Genomic DNA, 24,154 nt, shown 5'->3' on the forward strand with positions numbered 1-24,154 from the left:
TTTTCAAAGTTACAGTTAAAGAAGTATGATTGAATTTGTGCTCTGGGTATCAGAAGTTCAATGGTACATAGATAACAGGTGACAGAATTGGGCAAAGCATATAATTTTTACAAACCTATAAGAAGGCAAAATAGTTTCCAAACAGAAAGCAGCAAATCAAGGAACTTCATAGTAGTTCAATGCAACTGTCATGGCTTTGTTGTGAAATGTTAATTTAGGATTTGTTGCATTTGTTTATGTGGTAAAATGTTTGTTTAATGATGCAAAAATGTGTCACTTTGCATGCCTAAATCACCTGATTGGTCTAATAAAGAACTGAATGGTCAATAGCTAGGCAGGAAAAAAGATAGGTGGGGCTTCTAGGCAGAGAAAAAAATAGAAGGAGAAATCTAGGAGAGGGAAGAGCAAGGAGTGAGAAAAGAAGGGGAGAAGGACCCCAGAGACCAGCCACCCCACCACACAGCCAGTCACAGTGTAGTGATATTTCATTTGTATTTTAATAAATAAAGCTTGTTTGGAGATTAGAATGCAAAACAGCCACACAGTCCAGGCAGTAGTTGCACACACCCTTAATCCCAGCAGCTACACATAGAGGCTTGGCAGTGGTGGTGCAAGCCTTTAATTCCAGCACTTGAGAGGAATATAAGGCAGGACGAGACAGGAATTTTCTCTCTTTCAATCAAGATTTCATACAGGTAAGAGCTCTCTAGTGCCTTGGCTGTTTTGCTTTTCTGATCTTTAGGTGGAACCCCAATATTTGTCTCTGGATTTTTATTATTTGTGTTACACCATGGAGTAAGAAGGAAAAAAGATGTATAGAATAAAGAAAGGTAAAAAGCCCAGGGGCAAAATGTAGTTAAAGAGAAATGGGAAAAGTTAAGTTAGAAAATCAGGGCTAGAAACAAGCCAAGATAAAACTGGGCATTCATAAGAAAGGATTAGTCTCCATTTATTTATTTGGACACAGGGTGCCAGTCCCACAAAAACACAAAACAAAAAAACTACAGACAATTATTTCTGTTTATTATTTTGTACTTTTTTTGAAAGTGATTGTACTGTAATTTATTTCTTTTGTTTTCAAAGTTTATTAAATTATGAAAGTTTCCATTTCCGCCCCTCCTCCCAACACCCTCTCACTCCCCCCTCTCCCTCCTCCTCCCTCTCCATCCCGAGGAGCAGTCAGGGCTTCCAGCCCTGTGGGACGTTCAAATTCCTCCCTGCTCCCTCCAGGTCCAGGAAGGTGAGTATCCAAACAGACTGGATCCCCAAAATCCAGTATATGCAGAGGAAACAAGTCCCAGTGTCATTGTCAATGGCTTTTCAGAAAGGCTCCGGGCAAGCCACATTCAGAGAATTCGGCCACATTCAGAAAATCTGGTGGATCACGTGCTCCTTAAATCCTAGTCAAACTGGCCTTGGTGAACTCTCATTAGATCAGTCCCCTTGTATCAGTGGGTGATCTCACCCCTCTCAGTCCTGAGTTTTTTTTCATGTTCTTCCTACTTCTGCTCCTCATTTGGAACATGGGGCGCTCAGTCTGGTGCTCCAATGTGGGTCTCCGTCTGTATCGCCATCCATCTTCGGATGAAGGATCTATGGTGATATGCAAAATCTTCATCAGTATGGTTATAGGCCAAGGCCGGTTCAGGCACCCTCTCCTCTGTCCAGAGAACAATCTGGGGATCTCTCCATGGACCTGGGATCCCATTTATAATCAAGTCTCTTGTAAACCCTAAAATGACTCCCTTAGTTGAGATATATTCTTCCCTGATCACATATCCATCCTTCCTCCCTCCCCCCATCTCAGTCCCCTGAGTTTTCCCCATTCCTCCCCTACTCCCTTCTCTATAACCCTCCCCCTTCCAACAACCCTCCCACCCACACCCCCATGCACCCGAGTTTAACTGGGACTCTTGTCTATTTCCAATCTCCAGGAGGATAAGTACATGATTTTCTTCAGGTTCACCTTCTTATTTAGCTTCTTTAGGATCTTGAATAATAGGCTCAAAGACCTTTAATTATGGCTAGAATCCACTTATGAGTGAATACATACCATATTCCTCTTTTTGGGTCTGGCTTACCTCACTCAATAATGCGTTTTCTATGTCCTTCCATTTGCATGCAAAATTCAAGATGTCATTGTTTTTTACCACTGAGTAAAACTCTAGTGTATATATGTTCCACACCTTCTTTAACCATTCTTCTATTGAGGGGCACCTAGGTTGCTTCCAGGTTCTGGCTATTACAAATAGTGCTGCTATGAACATAGTTGAACAAATGCTTTTGAGGTATGATAGGGCATCTCTTGGGTTTATTCCCAAGAGTGGAATTGCTGGGTCTTGAGGGAGGTTGACTCCCAGTTTCCTGAGAAACCGACACACTGATTTCCACAGTGGCTGCACAAGTTTGCATTCCCACCAACAATGGATGAGAGTTCCCCTCTCTCCACATCCTCTCCAGCATAGGCTATCATTGGTGTTTTTGACTTTAGCTTATCTGACCGGAGTAAAATGGTATCTCATAGTTGTTTTGATTTGCATTTCCCTGATCGCTAAGGATGTTGAGCATGACCTTAAGTGTCTTTTGGCCATTCGGAGTTCTTCTGTTGAGAATTCTCTGTTCAGATCAGCACCCCATTTTTTAATTGGGTTAATTAGAGTTTTATTGTCTAGTTTCTTGAGTTCTTTGTATATTTTGGAAATCAGGCCTTTATCTGATGAGGGGTTGGTGAAGATCTTCTCCCAGTCAGAAGGTAGTCTTTTTGTCTTACTGACGGTGTCCTTTGCTTTACAGAAGCTTCTCAGTTTCAGGAGGTCCCATTTATTCATTGATTCTCTTATTGTCTGTGCTACTGGGGTTCTACCTAGGAAGTGGTCTCCTGTGCCTATGTCTTGTAGACTACTTCCCACTTTCTCTTCTATCTGGTTCAAAGTGGTCAGATTAATGTTGAGGTCTTTAATCCATTTGGACTTGATTTTTGTGCATTGTGATAGATATGGATCTACTTTCATTCTTCTACAGGTTGACATCCAGTTATGCCAGCACCATTTTTTAAAGACTCTTTCCTTCTTCCATTGTATACCTTTACCCCCTTGTCGAAAATCAATGGTTCATAGGTTTGTGGGTTAATATCTGGGTCTTCTATTCGATTCCATAGGTCGACTTCTCTGTTCTTATGCCAGTACCAAGCTGTTTTCAATACTGTAGCTGTGTAATAGAGTTTGAAGTCAGGGATGGTTGTACCTACAGATGTTCCGTTATTATATAAGATTGTTTTGGCTATCCTGGGTTTTTTGTTATTCCATATAAAATTAATTATTATTCTCTCAAGGTCTGTGAAGAAGTTTGATGGGATTTTGATGGGGATTGCATTGAATCTATAGATTGCTCTTGGTAGAATTGCCATTTTTACTATGTTGATCCTCCCAATCCAAGAGCAAGGGAGATCTTTCCATTTTCTGGTATCCTCCTCAATTTCTTTCTTCAAAGACTTAAAGTTCTTGTCAAAGAGGTCTTTCACTTTCTTGGTCAGAGTTATCCCATGATATTTTATGCTATTTGTGGCTATCGTGAAAGGTGAAGCTTCGCTGATTTCCCTCCCTGTTTCTTTATCCTTTGTGTATAGGAGGGCAACTGATTTTTTCGAGTTGATCTTGTATCCTGCCACATTACTAAAGGTGTTTATCAGCTGTAGGAGTTCTTTGGTAGAGTTTTTGGGGTCGCTCATGTATACAATCATATCGTCTTCAAATAACGAGAGTTTAACTTCTTCCTTTCCAATTTGAATCCCCTTGATCCCCTTATGTTGTCATATTGCTATTGCTAGAACTTCTAGCACTATATTGAAGAGGTATGGGGAGAGTGGACAGCCTTGTCTTGTTCCTGATTTCAATGGAATGGCTTTGAGTTTCTCTCCTTTCAGTTTGATGTCAGCTGTCAGCTTGCTGTAAATAGCTTTTATTATATTTAGGTATGATCCTTGTATCCCCAATCTCTCCAAAACCTTTATCATAAATGGATTTTGGATTTTTTCAAATGCTTTTTCAGCATCTAATGAGATGATCATATGTTTATTTCTTTCAGTTTATTTATATGATGGATTACATTGATGTATTTGCGTATGTTGAACCAGCCCTGCATCTCTGGAATGAAGCCTACTTGATCATAATGGATAATTTTTCTAATGTGTTTTTGGAATAGGTTTGCCAGGATTTTGTTGAGAATTTTTGCGTCGATGTTCATGAGTGAGATTGGCCTGTAATTCTCTTTCTTGGATGTGTCTTAATGTGGTTTTGGTATCAGGGTAACTGTAGCTTCATAAAAAGAGTTTGGCAATGACTCTTCTGTTTCTATATTGTGAAATACCTTAAGTAGTATAGGTAACAGCTCTTCTTGAAAGTTCTGGTAGAATTCTGCTTTGAAACCATCTGACCCTGGGTTTTTTTTGGTTGGGAGGTTTTTGATAACCGCTTCTAATTCTTCGCAACTAACAGGTCTATTTAGATTGTTCACCTGGTCTTGATTTAACTTTGGTAAATGGTATTTATCTAAAAACCAATCCATTTCTCGTACATTTTCCAACTTTGTGGCATATAAACTTTCGTAGTAAAATCTAATGATTCTCTGAATTTCCTCTATGTCTGTTGTTATGTCCCCCTTTTCATTTCTGATCTTATTAATTTGAGTGTTCTCTCTCTGCCGTTTGATTAATTTGGCTAGGTGTTTGTCAATCTAGTTGATTTTCTCTAAGAACCAACTTTTTGTTTTGTTGATTTTTTGGATTGTTTTCTGTGTTTCTATTTTGTTGATTTCAGCCCTCAGTTTGATTATTTCCAATCTTCTACTCCTCCTGGGAGAGTCTGCTTCTTTTCTTTTTTCCAGAGCTTTCAGGTGTGCTGATAAGTCTCCAATATGTGCTTTCTCCGTTGTCTTTAATTGGGCACTTAGTGCTATGAACTTTCCTCTTAGCACTGCTTTCATTGTGTCCCATAGATTTGAGTATGTTGTGTCTTTATTTTCATTAAATTCAAGAAAGACTTTAATTTCTTTCTTTATTTCTTCCTTTACCTAAGGATGATGATTCAGTAGTTGACTGTTCAACTTCCACATGTTTGTAGGCTTTCTGGTGTTAGAATTGTTATTGAATTCTAACTTTATTCCGTGGTGATCCGACAAGACACAGGTGGTTACTAATATTTTTTTGTATCTATGGAAGTTTGCTTTGTTACCAATTTTTGAGAAGGTTCCATGAGCTGCAGAGAAGAAGGTACATTCTTTCCTTTTTGGGTGGAATGCTCTATAGACATCTGTTAAGTCCATTTGATTCATTACCTCTAGTAATTCTCTTATTTCTCTGTTGAGTTTCTGTTTGATTGACCTGGCCATTGGTGAGAGAGGTGTGTTGAAGTCTCCTACTTTTAGTGTGTGTGGTTTGATGACTGCCTTGAGTTCTAAATGTTTTTCTTTTACATAAGTGGGTGCTTTTATATTAGGGGCATAGATATTCAGGATTGAGACTTCCTCCTGATGAATTGTTCCTGTTATGAGTATAAAATGTCCATCTCCATCTCTTCTGATTGATTTTAGTTTGAAGTCAGTTTTGTTAGATATTAGAATGGCCACGCCCTCTTGTTTCTTAGGTCCGTTTGCTTGGAAAACCTTTTCCCAACCCTTTACTCTGAGTAGATGTCTATCTTTGTGGTTGAGATGTATTTCTTGTAAACAGCAGAATGTTGGATCCTGTTTTCGTATCCAATCCCTTAGTCTGTGCCTTTTTATAGGTGAATTGAGTCCATTAATATTAAGTGATGTTAATGACCAGTGGTTGTTGATTCCGTTTATTATTTGTGTGTGTGTGTGTGTGTGTGTGTGTGTGTGTAGTAGAGTTTGTGTGTTTCTCTTCTTTGAGTTGTGGTTGTGAAGGGTCGCTAAATGTCTGGGTTATTGTAGGCAGTGATGGCAATGTTAGATTCCTTGGGTTGCGATTTTCCTTCTATTACTTTCTGTAAGGCTGGATTTGTGGCTACAAATTGCTTAAATTTATTTTTATCCTGGAATATTTTGTTTTCTCCATTGATAGTGAATGATAGCTTGGCTGGGTATAGTAGTCTGGGTTTGCATCCATGGTCTCTTAGTTTCTGCAGTACCTCTATCCAGGATCTTCTGGCTTTCATGGTTTGCATAGATAAGTCCGGTGTAAGCCTGATAGGTTTACCTTTATAAGTTACTTGACCTTTTTCCTTTTCAGCTGTTAATATTCTTTCTTTAATCTGTATGTTTTGTGTTTTGATTATTATATGGTGAGGGGATGTTTTTTTTTGATCCAGTCTATTCGGTGTTCTGTATGTTTCTTGAACCTTCATAGGAATATCGTTCTTTCGATTGGGAAAGTTTTCTTCTATAATTTTGTTGAATATATTTTCTGGGCCTTTGATCTGCAGTTCTTCTCCTTCTTCAATCCCTATTATTCTTAGATTTGGTTTTTTTATTGTGTCCCAGATTTCCTGAATGTTTTGTGAAGAGAATTTGTTGGATTTGCCGTTTTCTTTGACCAGAGCATTTATTTTCTCTATGGTATCTTCAGACTCTGAGATTCGTTCTTCTATCTCTTGTATTCTATTGGTTATGCTTGATTCTGTAGTCTCCGCTCGTTTACCTTGGTTTTCCATATCCAGCCGGTTCTCGTTTTGTGTTTTCTTCATTGCCTCCATTTCAGTTTTCAATTCTTGAACTGTTTCCTTTACCTGTTTGATTCTTTTTTCTTGGTTTCTCAGGGTATCATTCACGGGTTTACTTATTTCTTCAAACTTTTTGTTATATTTCTCATCCATTTCTATACTCATTTCTTCAAACTTTTTGTTATATTTCTCATCCAATTCTTTAGGGGAGTTATTCATATCCTGTGTAAGGGACTCTATTGCTTTTATAATGGCACTTTTTCCCACTTCTTCTGGGTTAAGGTGTTCAAGTCCTTCTATTGTAGGGTCCTTGGGATCTGGTGTTTTCATGTTGGTTTTTAGATTGTTGGATGAGGTCTTGCCTTGGCGTCTGCCCATCTCTTACTTCAAATGCTCTCTATTGGAACTTCTGGTACCGGGTCAGGTTCCCTTCTTGGGCAGGGACTTCACTGACAGAACGCCCACCTTTCCTCAGGCAGGCTATTGAAGCACAGGCACTCCCCTCTTTCCGGGATGAGCTTACAATGCAGGCCCAGTTAGCATTGCAGCTGAGCTGGGAAAATTTTATGGCCCCAGGGGGAAGGGAGAAATATAGGAAATTGTACCTGGATGGGAGCTGGGATGGCAGGCGGGTTGGGGGAGCCAACACTGCAGGGTGACCTGGGAGTCTATGGAGCCGGGAAAAGCCTGAGCTCCTCCTCACTGGGACCCTGCCACGGGCCCGAAGCAAACTCACCCCTCCAATGGCCCTCTGCTAGAAGTCAGGGCCCCTGCTGGTCAGGAATGTTGCTGAGCTGACACCTGGTCCACCTGTCCTCAGGGAGGCCTTTAAGACCCAGGAACTGCCTCCTGCCCGGATGCACCTACAGCCCAGGCCCAGCTGCAAGGCTGCTGAGCTGGGGAAATTTTATGGCCCCAGGGTGAAGGGAGAAATATAGGAATTCGTACCTGGATGGGAGCTGGGATGGCAGGCGGGAGGAGGGAGCCTTATTTTGTATTTTTTAATCATTTCATAAATGTGTGTAATTATCCTTTCTCATTCCTCTTCCACTCTGACTGAAGTCCTCTTCTTCATACCAAGTTCCACTCTTTCTCGTGGAATGTGCTCCACTGGGTTTATTTATGGTTTCTCATATGAGCACAACTTAGGGTTATTTGCTGGGGAATTTGCAGCATACCAGTGGGTATACCACTAAAGAAAATGAATCTATTTCCATTCGCAACCATTAAGTGCGAATAGATCCTCAGAAAAGGGTGGGGTTGTATCCCCTCCTCCACATTAAAATATTGCCTATCTTGATCTTGTACAGTCTTGTGCAGTTAACCACTGCTTCAGTGGATTCATTGTTGCAAAAGACACATCATGTCTACAAGACAATGTGTAGCATTCTTCTTTATACCTATACTCTTATAGTCTTTCTTTCTAGATATTCCTTGAACCTTGGAGAGAGCAATATAGATGTGTTGTATGTCTGTTAGCCTTGTAACCCTGATACACACTTAAGCACATGTGGGAAGAAGTAATCTCAATTAAGTAATTTCCTGCTATCAGGATGCCCTGTGCACACGTCTATGATGATGTCTGTGGGGAATTTTTTTTTGATTAAGGATTGATATAGGAATTCCAAAACCTTGAGAAAGTGGTTCCCTAGGAAGGTGATCCTCAGTTCAATAAGTAAACTGAACAGGCCGTGTAAGTCAAGGCAGTGTGCAACTTTGTTCCATGGTCCTTTGGTTTCTGTTCAAATTTCTTCCCTGATTTCCTTCAATAATGGGCTATAACCTGTAAGTCAAATATATGCTTTCATGCACAGGTTGGTTTTGGTTATTGTTTAATCACAGCATCATAGAAATTAACTAGAACACAATATTTAGTGCTAAGTGCTCAGCAGTCACGTTTTCTCAGTACTTTGACCAATTATAAGTCTTTCCTTTAACCATTCTCCATTGAAAGAAGTTTCTCTTACCAAGGCTGAGAGTACCTCTAAACTCTGAACATAAGTATAAATATTTAGAAGATAGTTTGGCAGAGTGTCGATTTAGCAAGATAAAAATTGTAGGCCCTGCCTCTAGAATCTATGACTTTCACAGTCATGTGTTTATTTTTTAACCAGGTTCACAGTACCAGGCATGAATTTCTTCCTATAAAGAGAGTTTTGAAATTAGCCAGAAAACAATTGGTTACCACCTCCCAAGATACTAGTGACACTGCTTTTGCAGTGGGCACATTTTCCCAGGCAAGATGGTATTTTAAGTAGCTTGGTTAGCAATTTTGAAGATTGTTGAGTACTGAGCAAAGAGCTCTCTCCCTACGTGACAATTCATCATAGAGATAATTCAGTCGTTTCATTTCTTCTTCATGTGCTTTTCATTTGACTATTATCATAATGGGAACAGGGATGACCAAACTCATTCCGTATTGAATTGACAGGGTGCAGGCAATTAGGCATCATTGCCTTGCTAAGCCAATCCAATGTCAAACTGTGACAACAGCTGGCTAGGGTGGAAGATACCCTGGGAATATTTCTAGGGGCTCAGATGAAAAGCCTTTCCTTCAATGTGATAGATGGTGTTTATAGATCCCTTGAGGAAAAAGTGTTTCTCTCAATATGACTTAAATACTTAATCTCAGTACTACACTGTCTGGACTAACCAAGTCCCACCATTTTTTTTCATTTTATCTGCAGTTGAATAAAGAGCTTCCATTTTATCAGCATTTAAACATTGAAGCACTATGTGTCTGCATGCAGAACTGTCTCTTTCCATTAGCTGTGCATAATACAGTGTATAATTATGTAACATAATTGTGCACTGTATTTGTAGTCTCCTCAGATAGAAAGGTGTTGCATTATGCCAAATGAATCATGTAAAACACGCACAGATTCTTTGTTAATTGGCCAATTGTCAGGTACTAAAAGTCAGAGGAATGAACGGGCATAATAGTTTGATATTTGCAAGATCCCTATTTCCAATGGGTCCATAACCGTCTAAAGTAAATATATTCACTGACCAAATTCAAACCACAGTTTTGCCGACTGTTAGATTGAGTGCATTCTGAATTCCCATTTCTCCTCTATTTCCATAGATTACTGTGTGGTTGTTGTAGGCAGTGGTTCACTTGGTTTCAGAGGAGAATGACAGTCTATTATCCAGGAGTGACTAAAAACACATTGGCTGGTGATAGAGGATATGTCAAAAGAAGAGAGGAAAGTTAATGCAAGTCTTACAATAGTAACATGTTTGTTGGGAGTGACTCTTTGATTAAAGTCACCTGGCCCCTGTATTAGAAAATGCAACAAGAGAAAATTATATTGGACAAAGGAATGATGAGAAATGTGTTACTAGATTTCTACAGAATATGGAATTTTTATTTAAAAAATTACTATACACAAATCCAATAAACTCAGGTCTGAATAGATTTGCTTTTAGTTATTCTGCATTAACAATTCTGAGTACCTGATGATAAATCAGAGAATTTCCCTGCTGATGATCACCAACTGAACAATGCTCTTCAAAGTAGGATGTTTTTTTTTTCTCTGTGCAGCTCATTCTATTTAATAGCATCACTGTATTAGCTGGATGTAGAATAATATTCTTATTGAAATTCTAGCACCTCTACATAACTAACTGCTTGCTAGTATCTCCCAATGCTCCACAGTTGTCATACCTTGAGGAAAGAATTATTACTTGGGAGTCAATGTTTGAAAAATGAAAAGGAAGTTGTAAGGCAGAACCCATAGCAAGTTGTGGAAATATTTACCATTCCTTCCTGTCATCATATGCAAAACTTTATTTGGTTCCTCAAATTCTATGCATATGAATGTCTGCTAAATATGGTCAATCAGATAGAGAGACAATATAAAACAAAGGTTTTCATGTTATGCAATTGACAGAGCTAAGGTGTACATGGATTTGGTGATATATGAGCACTGAATTCTCATCTGTTATATATTTCCCTTTTATCACCTGTAAAATGAAAATATTTAAACAGTTCTATTTTAAAGTTTTCCACAGAAATCACCATTGGTAAAGAACTTAAAAAATGAATGGTAAAACCTTTTCATTTCAAGTGCTGTCTTGTTAAAAGCAACAGCTGTGGTGCTTTGCTTTGCTGGGGCAATGCATGTCCAAGACAGTGAAGTGCTAGAACACTCATCAGAAAACACAAGGAACTCAAGGTTGCAAAGAAGACTGCCCCAAACTTGTTCCTCATACAACACTGAAAGCTTCTAATCTCTCAGGTTCCTGAAACTCGCTTCCCAGTTTCTGTTATTAGAACAATATTTAGACAGGAGTGGGAAGCTACAATTTAATGTCCTTTCCCTTAGATTTCAGCCAAATAAGGAGAACTCCATGAGGAAGACATGAAGAGAAAAATTAACTATGAAGGGGAAAGGAAAATTGCCAACTGATACTCACAATGTTCTTCTCTGGCCTGGTTTAGTGAAAGACATTTTCTGTTGTGTTCTTCAGCTTGTCTGAGTTCCACAGAATTGGGAAAAAGCATGGGCTCCATTTATATTCCATTGTTATAGTTGATTTTAATGTAAACTTGCAACAAATTAGAATCTCCTGAGTAGGGACCCTTCCGTGAAGAATTATCTCGATAGACTTGAATGATGTGGGAAGACCCACTACAATTGGGGGTAGCACCTTCAAGTAGGAGTCCAGTTAAAAAAAAAGGGTGAATGGAGGGTGAATTGGCACGGGGGTGTGGGACTGGGAGAAGTGGAGTGAGAGAAAGCTGCAGTTGGAATGTATTGTATGAGAGAAGAATAAACTTACAAAAAAATTAAAGGTATTTAAGAAGTTGATTCTCACCTTAGGTCCCCGGGACTTCCGTTGCAGGAATATGGCTGATTTGCCCTATTGTTGTTGCTGCTGCTGCTGATTGCTTTGCTGATAGCAGAATCAGCATTTCCAAGTTCTAACTGTTGAATAGGAATCATTGGTTCTCTGGAACTTTCCAGGCTTCCAGTGCCAAATGGATACTACTGAGACACACTCCTTTATGAACTGAATCATTGCCCATTCTCCATACCTCCCTCCCATTTCCAGGACTTCTCTGAGGTTGGGGCACTTAGCCTCCAGGGCCAAGTATCAGGTTCTCAATGTCTTTAGTGGATAAGATTTTTCAATGATTACCATTTTAAAACTCAATGAATTGGCTCCCCAAGTACCCAACTAAAACATCCATCAACCCCAAGATCAATAAGTTACAAACTGAGAGCCAGGCATTAATGTATAGGAGTCAATTGGATGCTAACTAAGAAAGGAAAAATCTGTACCCATATCCAAGAACTACTCAAAGAAATTCTCTTCGGGTAGAGATCAGAAGGCTTTCTGAAGAGAGTAATGAAGAAAAGAGCTGACCCATATGACACTTCAAAATATAATTTTTACTACAGTTAAACTACAGGGAAAAACCATGAGCAAAAACAAAAATGTCACAACAGCATTAAGTTCTACATGATGCTTGATCCTCATAGTGAATGGGCTAACAATTTAGAAAATATACTATGTTGGAATATGTGAGTAAATATATTGAAGTTGAGGTGGATAATGTGATCTGGTTTTCACAGGTCATAAAAAGAAATTACAAATAAGCAAAACAGAAGGTGAACCCTGTGGTGTTGAATTAGACTTAGATATCAGTATGAACTCATGAGGTTTTTCTATACCTACTGGCAAATCTACAAATATATCATGTGCCATGGAGATATCTTAGAGAAATTATACTTAAATTGCAAGGAGTCTACCTAGGTGACAGATGCTGGTTTGTAAATATTCTTCTCTTCTTCAGTTTCTCTTGAGTTTATGTAAGTATTTCACATTTTACCTAGAGGTACTCACCAATTAAAAGAAATATTTTATTTACTTCTGAGTTATTGTGATGAAATTACCTGACAGAAACAACTTACATTCTAGAGGGATTGAGTCTGTGGTGCAACAAAAAAAAGGCATGTGCAACATCTCAGTTGAGGATGATACAAACCTGTCATAGAAACAATTCACATCATGATGACAGACCAAGAGACAGAGACAGCCAGAACCTCACACTGCTCTTCAAAGTCTGACCTACATAACCTTCCGAAGATTTCCAAAAGTTTCTATAATATTACCAACTGGGGACCAGGAGGGATTCAAAATATGAGTTTGTGGGGGATATTTCAAACTCTATCAGGAACCAGTTAACTTTGGAAAAATGACTGATTTTGAGTTTATAGCAGGGAAAACGATATTTGATTTAGAATCTCATGGTGCATAAACATAAATATCATGCTCAAAATGAGGGGGAAAACAGAAAGAGAACATAGGAGTCAATACAAAAGAACTCCCAGTGGCCAAAAATGGAAGAATTTGAGTGACAAAATGAATGATAGTACAAGATTATAAGAAAAAAATGAAAATATCGGTGATTCCATATCAAAATAAATATACAATAGGAAAAACACATAGAAGTTCTTCAAAGAAATTCAATAGACACATGTAGACAAACAGGGAGAACTGAAAAAAAATTGCAATTGTCTGATGCAATAGCAATGGATGGATACAACAATTAGTGGATGAAATTCTAAGGAAAGGCAGCTACATACAGCTCAAAGGTTCCTTTCAAAATCTTAACTACTGAAGTTCTTGACTAACAACAGTTCAGAAATTCTTTTTTTTTAGTTTGTCCTTTTGCTTGCTTGTTTCTTTTTTTATTTTTTTTTATTAAAAATTTCCACCTCCTCCCCTCCCTTTCCCTCCCCCCACTACCATCCCTCTCCTTCTCCAGGCCAAAGAGCAGTCAGGGTTCCCTACCATATGGGAAGTGCAAGGTCCTCCCAGCTCCCCCCAGGTCCAGGAAGGTGGGCTTCCAAACAGACAAGGCTCCAACAAAAGGCTATCCATGCAGTAGAATCAAAGCCCAGCACCATTGTCCTTGGCTTCTCAGTCAGACTCTACCATCAGTCACATTCAGAGAGTCCGGTTTGATCACATGCTCTATCAGTCTCATTCCAACTGACCTTGGTGATCTCCCATTAGATCAGTCCCACCGTCTCGGTGCTTGAAAGCACCCCTTGCAGTCCTGACTTCCTTGCTCATGTTCTCCCTCCTTCTGCTCCTCATTAGGACCTTCAGAGCTCAGTCCCGTGCTCCAATATGCGTCTCTGTCACTATCTCCATCCATCACCAGATGGAGGTTCTATGGCAATATGCAAGATATTTATTAGTGTGGCTATAGGACAAGGCCAGTTCAGGCACCCTTTCCTCTGCTGCTCAAGGAACAAGCTGGAGACATCTCCTTGGACGCCTGGGAACTCCTCTAGAGTCAAGTCTCTTGAAAACCCTAAAATGGCTCCCTTAATTAAGATCTATACTTCCCTGCTCCCACATTCACCCCTCCTTCATCCCAACCATCCCATTCCCTCAAGCTCAGTGGTTAAGAGCACTGACTGCTCTTCCAGAGGTCCTGAGTTCAATTCACAGCAACAAAATGGTGACTCACAACCATCTCTAATGAAATCTGGTGCCCTCTTCTGGCCTGTAGCATGCACACCGAAATTCTTTACTACTCCCATATACAGAAGATAGGACTTAATCTCTTCTAGAGGGAAGTTGGAAGTTGCCTAGATGTTAAGTAAAGAAAAGAAAATGGGTATAGACGATCATATAAAAATAAATAATTGAGAAAATTAAAGCAACATCATTAAAGACAGAGTAAAGTAAAATTTAAAAAGCCATATAAGGATGGGATGTAAAATACAGGGAGTTTGGACCTTATATAGTATATTGTTAATTTTTAATTTTTTAAATGTAATGAACAAAATATAATAGCTCCTCAGAGAGTATGCAAACTGCTAAAATGAACAAACCTATATAGTTTAAGAATATCTTAACTTTATAATAGAAGTCAGAATATGTGTTGCATTGGGGGAGAGGTTGTACTTTTGATTCCACAAAACAAAAAGGTATGGATTCTTTTAAAAATTAATGAAGATCAGATCTAATTAGAGGAGATCTTGACTACAAACATAGAGAAAGAAACAAAGAAAGAATACAGGACAGGTGACATATATTCCAATCTATATATAAGGAAACAACTCTGAAACTGGGTAAGACATCATTGATCTTGTTGGCTACAGGGAGTATCATGATTTATTATTACATGCTATACTTTTATATAGCATGAATAGAAGTTCAGTTATGCAGTCCAAATGGACTTAAAAAACAAACATATGTCTTTTACTTTCTCAATCAAACTACAAAAAATATCTTTGAGTTATAGACATCATAATTCCATATTTATGTTAATACATACATACATATGTGTGTGTGCTACCTTTAAAATTTGTTTATTTTCAAAAAGAGAAAAAAGACCAAACACCAATGAGGACAAATAGCTTGGGTGATCCAGACTGCCATAATACCTCTGTTGCAGTTTTCTCAAAAATCTACATCCATGATAACTTCAAAACTGCTAGCTGAGATGTTTCAGTTTCACAGACTATCTAGCAAGACTTCATATAAGCTCTACATTTTCCCACCACACAGACACTGAACAAAAAAAGTAAAGCTAGCTCTCCTAGGAATTGATCATTACCCCAATTTTCTGAGTGTCCCCTAAAAATATCATTGCCCCCAGATGACAGGAAGCAGTATAGAGAATATGACACCCACATTCCCATGAGATAGGGTAGGTGGTTTTGGTCCTTAAACAGATTATGGGTGATTATCATCTTTTAGGGGGATTGGTTACAAGTTGTTATTGGTAATGGCCAAGAAGAAAGCTGAACAAAGAAGGTTAGAATCACAGATAGATTACACAAATTATAGGATAAAGGGGTAGATTATTGAATCTTCTTTTACCCTAAAAAGCAATGAGTAGTCTCAAATACTTTACATTGGTATGGATTTTTTTTATATTGATACAAATTTAAGGTTATTTTGTTTTAACATACTGTGTATATGTTTCTACTTTTGTTTAAGGTATATTTGTATAATGATACAAAATTGAGGTTACTTTTGTTTTGACTATATATATACATGTACATATATATGTATATGTATGTATGTATATATATTTCTACTCTTCTTTAAGATACTTTCGTATATTGATATAAGTTTAAGGCTATTTTTGTTACAACATTCTATATAAATGTTTCTCTTCTTTTTTAAGGTATTGTATCTATACAACTCACTTAAAAATGTAATGAAAAGTTCTAGTCCTTGAAAGTTATTATTATAAACTAGGATAATGAAGAAACACAGGTTAGTAATTAGTCCTCTATAACAATCAACTTGTAGTCAAGGTAGGTATGTTTTGAAGATCAAACAAAGATATATTTTGCATAGATATATGGTCTTCAAACACTTTATAAAACTACAGAATATGGCTTCCCCCCTCCCCTCTGGAGACACAAGATCTCCCCAGAGCTGCTCCCTTGCATGCTGGGCCTGGACTGTGAGCTCAGTCCGGCAGGGGCAGCTCAGGTGCTTTGAGAGCCTGTCTGAGGACAGGCAAGCCCTGCCTCAGCTCAATCACATTCCTGGCCAGCAAGAGAGAGTGAACTTCTAGCAGACTTCCATTGGAGGAGGGGTGAGTTTTCCCCTGGCCAGAGGGCTTCCTCTAGGAGGAATTCAGCCTTTCCCCGCCCCCCTCGACAATCTGGTCACCAGGCAGAGGCGACTCCTCCCTGCAGAGCTCTCCTGAATCCCCTCCCAGCCTTTATCCAGGTACACCTTCCTCTCTTCCCCCACTCCCCTCTGGAGACACAAGATCTCCCCAGAGCTGCTCCCTTGCATGCTGGGCCTGGACTGTGGGCTCAGTCCGGCAGGGGCAGCTCAGGTGCTTTGAGAGCCTGTCTGAGGACAGGCAAGCCCTGTCTCAGCTCAATCACATTCCTGGCCAGCAAGAAAGAGTGAACTTCTAGCAGACTTCCATTGGAGGAGGGGTGAGTTTTCCCCTGGCCAGAGGGCTTCCTCTAGGAGGAATTCAGCCTTTCCCCGCCCCCCTCGACAATCTGGTCACCAGGCAGAGGCGACTCCTCCCTGCAGAGCTCTCCCGAATCCCATCCCAGCCTTTATCCAGGTACACCTTCCTCTCTTCCCCCCTTCCCTCTGGGGCCACAAAATCTCCCCAGAGCAACTCCCTTGCTCACTGGACCTGGGTTGTGAGTACAACCCGGTAGTAGGGAGTGCCTGTGTGTCAATAGACTGCCTGAGGAAAGGTAGGCCTTCTGTCAGTGAATTCCCTGCCCAACAAGGGAACCTGACCTGGTACTAGAAGATCCAGTAGAGAGCATTTGAAGGAAGAGATGGGCAGACGCCAAGGCAAGAACTCCTCCAACAATCTAAAAAACAACATGAAATCACCAGAACCCAATGACCCTACAATAGAAGGACTTGAAACTCTTAATTCAGAAGAAGCGGGAAAAAATGCCATTATGAAAGCAATAGAGTCCCTTAAACAGGATATGAATAACTCCTTTAAAGAACTGGATGAGAAGTATAACAAAAAGATTGAAGAAATGAGTAAAGAAATGGATGAAAAATATAAAAAAAAAAACATCGAAAAAATGAGTAAATCCATGAATGATATATTGGGAAACCAAGAAAAAACAATCAAACAGGTAATGGAAACAGTTCAAGAATTGAAAACTGAAATGGAGGCAATGAAGAAAACACAAAACGAGGGCCGGCTGGATATGGAAAATCTAGGTAAACGAACAGAGATTACAGAATCAAGCATAACCAATAGGATACAAGAGATAGAAGAACGAATCTCAGAGTCTGAAGATACCATAGAGAAAATAAATGCTCTGATCAAAGAAAACAGCAAATCCAATAAATTCTCATCACAAAATATTCAAGAAATCTGGGACACAATAAAAAAACCAAATCTAAGAATAATAGGGATTGAAGAAGGAGAAGAACTGCAGATCAAAGGACCAGAAAATATATTCAACAAAATTATAGAAGAAAACTTTCCCAATCTAAAGAATGATATTCCTATGAAGGTTCAAGAAGCATACAGAACACCGAATAGGCTTGATCAAAAAAATACATCCCCTCGCCATATAATAATCAAAACACAAAACATACAGATTAAAGAAAGAATATTAAGAGCTGCAAAGGAAAAAGGGCAAGTAACTTATAAAGGTAAACCTATCAGACTCACACTGGACTTCTCTATGGAAACCATGAAAGCCAGAAGGTCCTGGATAGAGGTACTGCAGAAACTAAGAGACCATGGATGCAAGCCCAGACTAATATACCCAGCCAATCTATCATTCACTATCAATGGAGAAAACAAAATATTCCAGGATAAGAACAAATTTAAACAATTCGCAGCCACAAACCCAGCCTTACAGAAAGTAATAGAAGGAAAATTGCAACCAAAGGAGTCCAACATTGCCAGCACTGCTTACAATAACTCAGACATCTAGCGACCCTTCAAGAGCTTGACTCAAAGAAGGGAAACATACAAACTCAATTAATCAAACAAACAAAAAATAATAATAACCGGAGTCAACAACCACTGGTCATTAATATCACTTAATATTAATGGACTCAATTCACCTATAAAAAGGCACAGACTAAGAGACTGGATACGAAAACAGGATCCAACATTCTGCTGTTTACAAGAAACACACCTCAACCACAAAGGCAGACATCTACTCAGAGTAAAGGTTGGGAAAAGGTTTTTCAAGCAAACGGACCTAAGAAACAAGCAGGCGTGGCCATTCTAATCTCCAACAAAATTGACTTCAAACTAAAATCAATCAGAAGAGATGGAGATGGACATTTTATACTCATAACAGGAACAATTCATCAGGAGGAAGTCTCAATCCTGAATATCTACGCCCCTAATATAAAGCCTCCTACGTATGTAAAAGAAACACTTCTAGAACTCAAGGTAGTCATCAAACCACACACACTAATAGTAGGAGACTTCAACACTCCTCTCTCTCCAATGGATAGGTCAATCAGACAGAAACCTAACAGAGAATTAAGAGAATTACTGGAGGTATTGAATCAAATGGACTTAACAGACATCTATAGAACATTCCACCCAAATAGGAAAGAATATACCTTCTTCTCTGCAGCTCATGGAACCTTCTCGAAAATTGACCACATAGTGGGTAACAAAGCAAACTTCCACAGATACAAAAAAATATTAGTAACCACTTGTGTCTTGTCAGACCACCATGGGCTAAAGTTAGAATTCAAGAACAGTGCTACCCCCACGAAGCCAACAAATTCATGGAAGTTGAACAGTCAACTACTGAATCACCCCTGGGTCAAGGAAGAAATAAAGAAATTAAAGTCTTCCTTGAATTTAATGAAAATAAAGACACAACATACTCAAACCTATGGGACACAATGAAAGCAGTGCTAAGAGGAAAGTTCATAGCACTAAGTGCCCAATTAAAGAAAACGGAGAAAGCACACATTGGAGACTTAACAGCACACTTGAAAGCTCTAGAAAAAAAAAGAAGCTGATTCACCCAGGAGGAGTAAAAGACTGGAAATAATCAAACTGAGGGCTGAAATCAACAAAATAGAAACACAGAAAACAATCCAAAGAATCAATGAATCAAAAAGCTGGTTCTTGGAGAAAATCAACAAGATCGACAAACCCCTATCCAAACTAATCAAACGGCAGAGAGAGAACATGCAAATTAATAAGATCAGAAATGAAAAGGGGGACATAACCACAGACACAGAGGATATTCAGAGAATCATTAGATTTTACTACGAAAATTTATATGCCACAAAGTTGGAAAATGTAAAAGAAATGGACATTTTTTTTAGATAAGTACCATATACCAAAGTTGAACCAAGAACATGTGAACAATCTAAATAGACCTGTCAGTCGTGAAGAATTAGAAGCTGTTATTAAAAATCTCCCTACCAAAAAGAGCCCAGGACCAGATGGTTTCAATGCAGAATTCTACCAGAACTTCCAGGAAGAGCTAATACCTATACTCCTTAATGTATTTCACAATATAGAAACAGAAGAATCACTGCCAAACTCTTTTTATGAAGCTACAGTAACCCTGATACCAAAACCACACAAAGACACAACCAGGAAAGAGAATTACAGACCTATATCACTCATGAACATTGACGCAAAAATACTCAATAAAATACTGGCAAACCGAATCCAAGAATACATTAGAAAAATTATCCATTATGATCAAGTGGGCTTCATCCCAGAGATGCAGGGCTGGTTCAACAAACGCAAATCTATCAATGTAATCCATCATATAAATAAACTGAAAGAAAAAAAACATATGATCATTTCATTGGATGCGGAAAAAGCATTTGACAAAATTCAACACCCATTTATGATAAAGGTGCTGGAGAGACTGGGGATACAAGGATCATACCTAAATATAATAAAAGCAATATACAGCAAACCGTCAGCTAACATCAAATTGAACGGAGAGAAACTCAAAGCCTTTCCACTAAAATCAGGAACAGGAACACGACAAGGCTGTCCACTCTCACCATTCCTCTTCAATATAGTGCTTGAAGTTCTAGCAATAGCAATAAGACAACATAAGGGGATCAAGGGGATTCGAATTGGAAAAGATGAAGTTAAACTTTCGCTATTTGCAGACGATATGATAGTGTACATCAGCGACCCCATAAACTCTTCCAAAGAACTCCTACAGTTGATAAACACCTTTAGTAATGTGGCAGGATACAAGATCAACTCCAAAAAATCGGTTGCCCTCCTATATACAAAGGATAAAGAAGCAGAGAGGGAAATCAGAGAAACATCACCTTTCATGATAGCCACAAATAGCATAAAATATCTTGGGGTTACTCTAACCAAGGAAGTGAAAGACCTATTTGACAAAAACTTTAAGTCTTTGAAGAAAGACATTGAGGAGGATACCAGAAAATGGAAAGACCTTCCCTGCTCTTAGATAGGGAGAATCAACATAGTAAAAATGGCAATTCTACCAAAAGCAATCTATAGATTCAATGCAATTCCCATCAAAATCCCATCAAACTTCTTTACAGACCTTGAGAGAACAATAATCAAGTTTATATGGCAAACAAAAAACCCAGGATAGCCAAAACAATCTTATACAATAAAGGAACCTCTGGAGGCATTACCATCCCTGACTTCAAACTGTATTACAGAGCAACAGTATTGAAAACAGCTTGGTATTGGCATAACAACAGAGAAGTCGACCTATGGAATCGAATAGAAGACCCGGGTATTAACCCACAAACTTATGAACACCTGATTTTTGACAAGGGAGCTAAAGCTATACAATGGAAGAAAGATAGCATCTTTAACAAATGGTGCTGGCATAACTGGATGTCAACCTGTAGAAGAATGAAAATAGATCCATATCTATCACCATGCACAAAACTCAGGTCCAAATGGATAAAAGACATCAACATTAATCCGACCACTTTGAACCTGATAGAAGAGAAAGTGGGAAGTAGTCTACAAGATATTGGCACAGGAGACCACTTCCTAAGCAGAACCCCAGGAGCGCAGACAATAAGAGAAACAATAAATAAATGGGACCTACTGAAACTGAGAAGCTTCTGTAAAGCAAAGGACACTGTCAGTAAGACAAAAAGGCTACCTTCTGACTGGGAAAAGATCTTCACAAACACTGCAACAGATAAAGGTCTGATCTCCAAAATATACAAAGAACTCAAGAAACTAGACACTAAAACTCTAATTAACCCAATTAAAAAATGGGGTACTGAACTGAACAGAGAATTCACTACAGATGAACTTCGAAGGGCTAAAAAGCACTTAAGGTCATGCTCAACCTCCTTAGCAATCAGGGAAATGCAAATCAAAACAACTTTGAGATATCATCTTACACCTGTCAGAATAGCCAAACTCAAAAACACCAATGATAGCCTATGCTGGAGAGGATGTGGAATGAGGGGAACACTCATCCATTGTTGGTGGGAATGCAAACTTGTGCAGCCACTGTCGAAATCAGTGTGGCGGTTTCTCAGGAAACTGGGAGTCAACCTCCCTCAGGACTCAGCAATTCCACTCTTGGGAATAAACCCAAGAGATGCCCTATCATACTACAAAAGCATTTGTTCTACTATGTTCATAGCAGCACTATTTGTAATAGCCAGAACCTGGAAACAGCCTAGGTGCCCCTCAATAGAAGAATGGTTAAAAAAGGTGTGGAACATATACACATTAGAGTTTTACTCAGCGGTAAAAAACAACGACATCTTGAATTTTGCATGCAAATGGATGGAAATAGAAAACGCTTTACTGAGTGAGGTAAGCCAGACCCAAAAAGAGGAACATGGTATGTATTCACTCATAAGTGGATTCTAACCATAATTAAAGGTCTTTGAGCCTATTATTCGTGATCCTAGAGAAGCTAAATAAGAAGATGAACCTGATGAAGATTATTTAGCTATCTGCCAGGAGGTAGGAAATAGACAAGAGTCCCAGGTAACCTCGGGTGCATGGGGGGTTGGAGGGTTGTCGGAAAGGGAGAGGGTTATAGAGAAGGGAGTAGGGGAGGATTGGGGAAAGATCGGGGGACTGGGATGGGGGGGAGGGAGGAAGGATGGATATGGGATCAGGAAAGTATATACCTCAACTAAGGGAATCATTTTAGGGTTTACAAGAGACTTGATTATAAAGGGGATCCCCGGTCCAAGGAGAGATCCCCAGATGGTTCTCTGGACAGAGGAGAGGGTGCCTGAACCGGCCTTGGCCCACAACCATACTGATGAATATTTTGCATGTCACCATAGAACCCTCAACTGGCGATGAATGGAGATGGAGGCGGAGAACCACGTTGGAACCCTGGACCTAGCTCCCTAGGTCCAAATAAGAGGCAGAAGGAAAGAGAACGTGAGCAAAGAAGGCAAGGGCAGAGGAAACCTTCATCCGACGTTGGATGGCGATACAGATGGAGACCCATATTGGAACACCGAACTAAGCACTCCACGGTCCAAATGAGGAATAGAAAGATGAAGAAAATTAAAAAAGTAATCAGGACTGCGAGGGATGCGAGCACCCACTGATACAAGGGAACTGATATAATGAGAGTTCACCAAGGCCTGTTGGACTGGGACTGAACGAGGACGTGATCCAACCAGATTCTCTGAATGTGGCTGGCCCGGAGCCTTTTTGAAAAGCCATTGACAATGACACTGGGACTTGCTTCCTCTGCATATACTGGATTTTGGCGCTCCAGTCTGTTTGGACTCTCACCTTTCCTGGACCTGGAGGGAGGGGGGAGGAACTTGAACTTCCCACAGGGCAGGAAACCCTGACTGCTCTAGGGGATGGAGAGGGAGGAGGAGAGGGAGTGGGGGGAGTGGGAGGGTGTTGGGAGGAGGGGCTGAAATGGAAACTTTTATAATTTAATAAAAGAAAAAAAAATCAAAAAAAAAAACTACAGAATATGGCATTTACGATGTTTTAATAACCTAAGGGTTGTCATGACAATGAGACACATTTCCTCCTGGCAGCACCAAATTACATCAATTAAAGGATGTTGGATATTGAAAAACCTATGTATTGAGTTTACTTTCGTTATGGAAAAGTTAGCAACAGGGCAAGAATTGCTCTTGCCTCTACTATTGACAGTATGCTGTATAAATTGAATGACCTGGACACAAAAGAAGGTGACTACTGAACGTTGTTAAGATAAGGTAGGAGAGTCTTTCAAATTTCTTTCTTCACAAGAAAGTCTGTCAGATATTGTACACCTGTAGGCAAAATATGGATGCTCCCAATGTTACATAGGAAACTTGGGTGACTGTCAAGGCAATCAATTTTCTCTATTTTACCATTAGTTTAGGAAGTTGTTTACTCTGCACTTCCTGTTTACTCAAGCAATATTATATCTTTCTTGGGTCTATAATAGATTTGTAGGCTAGATAGTTATAGTTTATCTTGTTACCAAATTCAGAAAAGAAACTCACAAAAGAGGTGTAAAGTGTATAATGCTGAAAAACATAAAAGCTTAAATTGTTTAAGAAAATGTTTAGAGGTTTAAAAAGATGGTTTTGGCTTGGTATTACAAGGTAGGATAGAAAGTAAATTAGGTTCAAAACCTAGGATTTACCAAGAGAGGTTAGATAATGGAGTATTTTATGTGAATTTGCCAAATGCAAATGAACTGGACATTGTAAATACAATTTTTAATTAATAATTATTCATATTATATATCGTTTTACTATGTATAGTTACAACCATTTCCTTTTTATATAGACAAAAGAGGGGAAATGCTGTAAAATAGACTTTTTGTACACTGCCAAGATGTGTCTTTGCCAAAGCACTTTCTGATTGGTATAATAAAGAGCTAAATGGCCAATAGCTAGGCAGGAGTTATAGGTGGGTCTTACAGGAACAAAGAAGTCTCTGAGAAGTAGAGAGGCAGAAAAGCCAGCCAGACACAAAACAAGTCAGATACACAGAATGAGAAAGAGATAAAAGTCACATAGTAGATCATAGATTAATA

This window comes from Myodes glareolus, chromosome X (genome assembly GCF_982192425.1).
Source record: "Myodes glareolus chromosome X, mMyoGla1.1, whole genome shotgun sequence".
NCBI lineage: Eukaryota > Metazoa > Chordata > Mammalia > Rodentia > Cricetidae > Myodes > Myodes glareolus.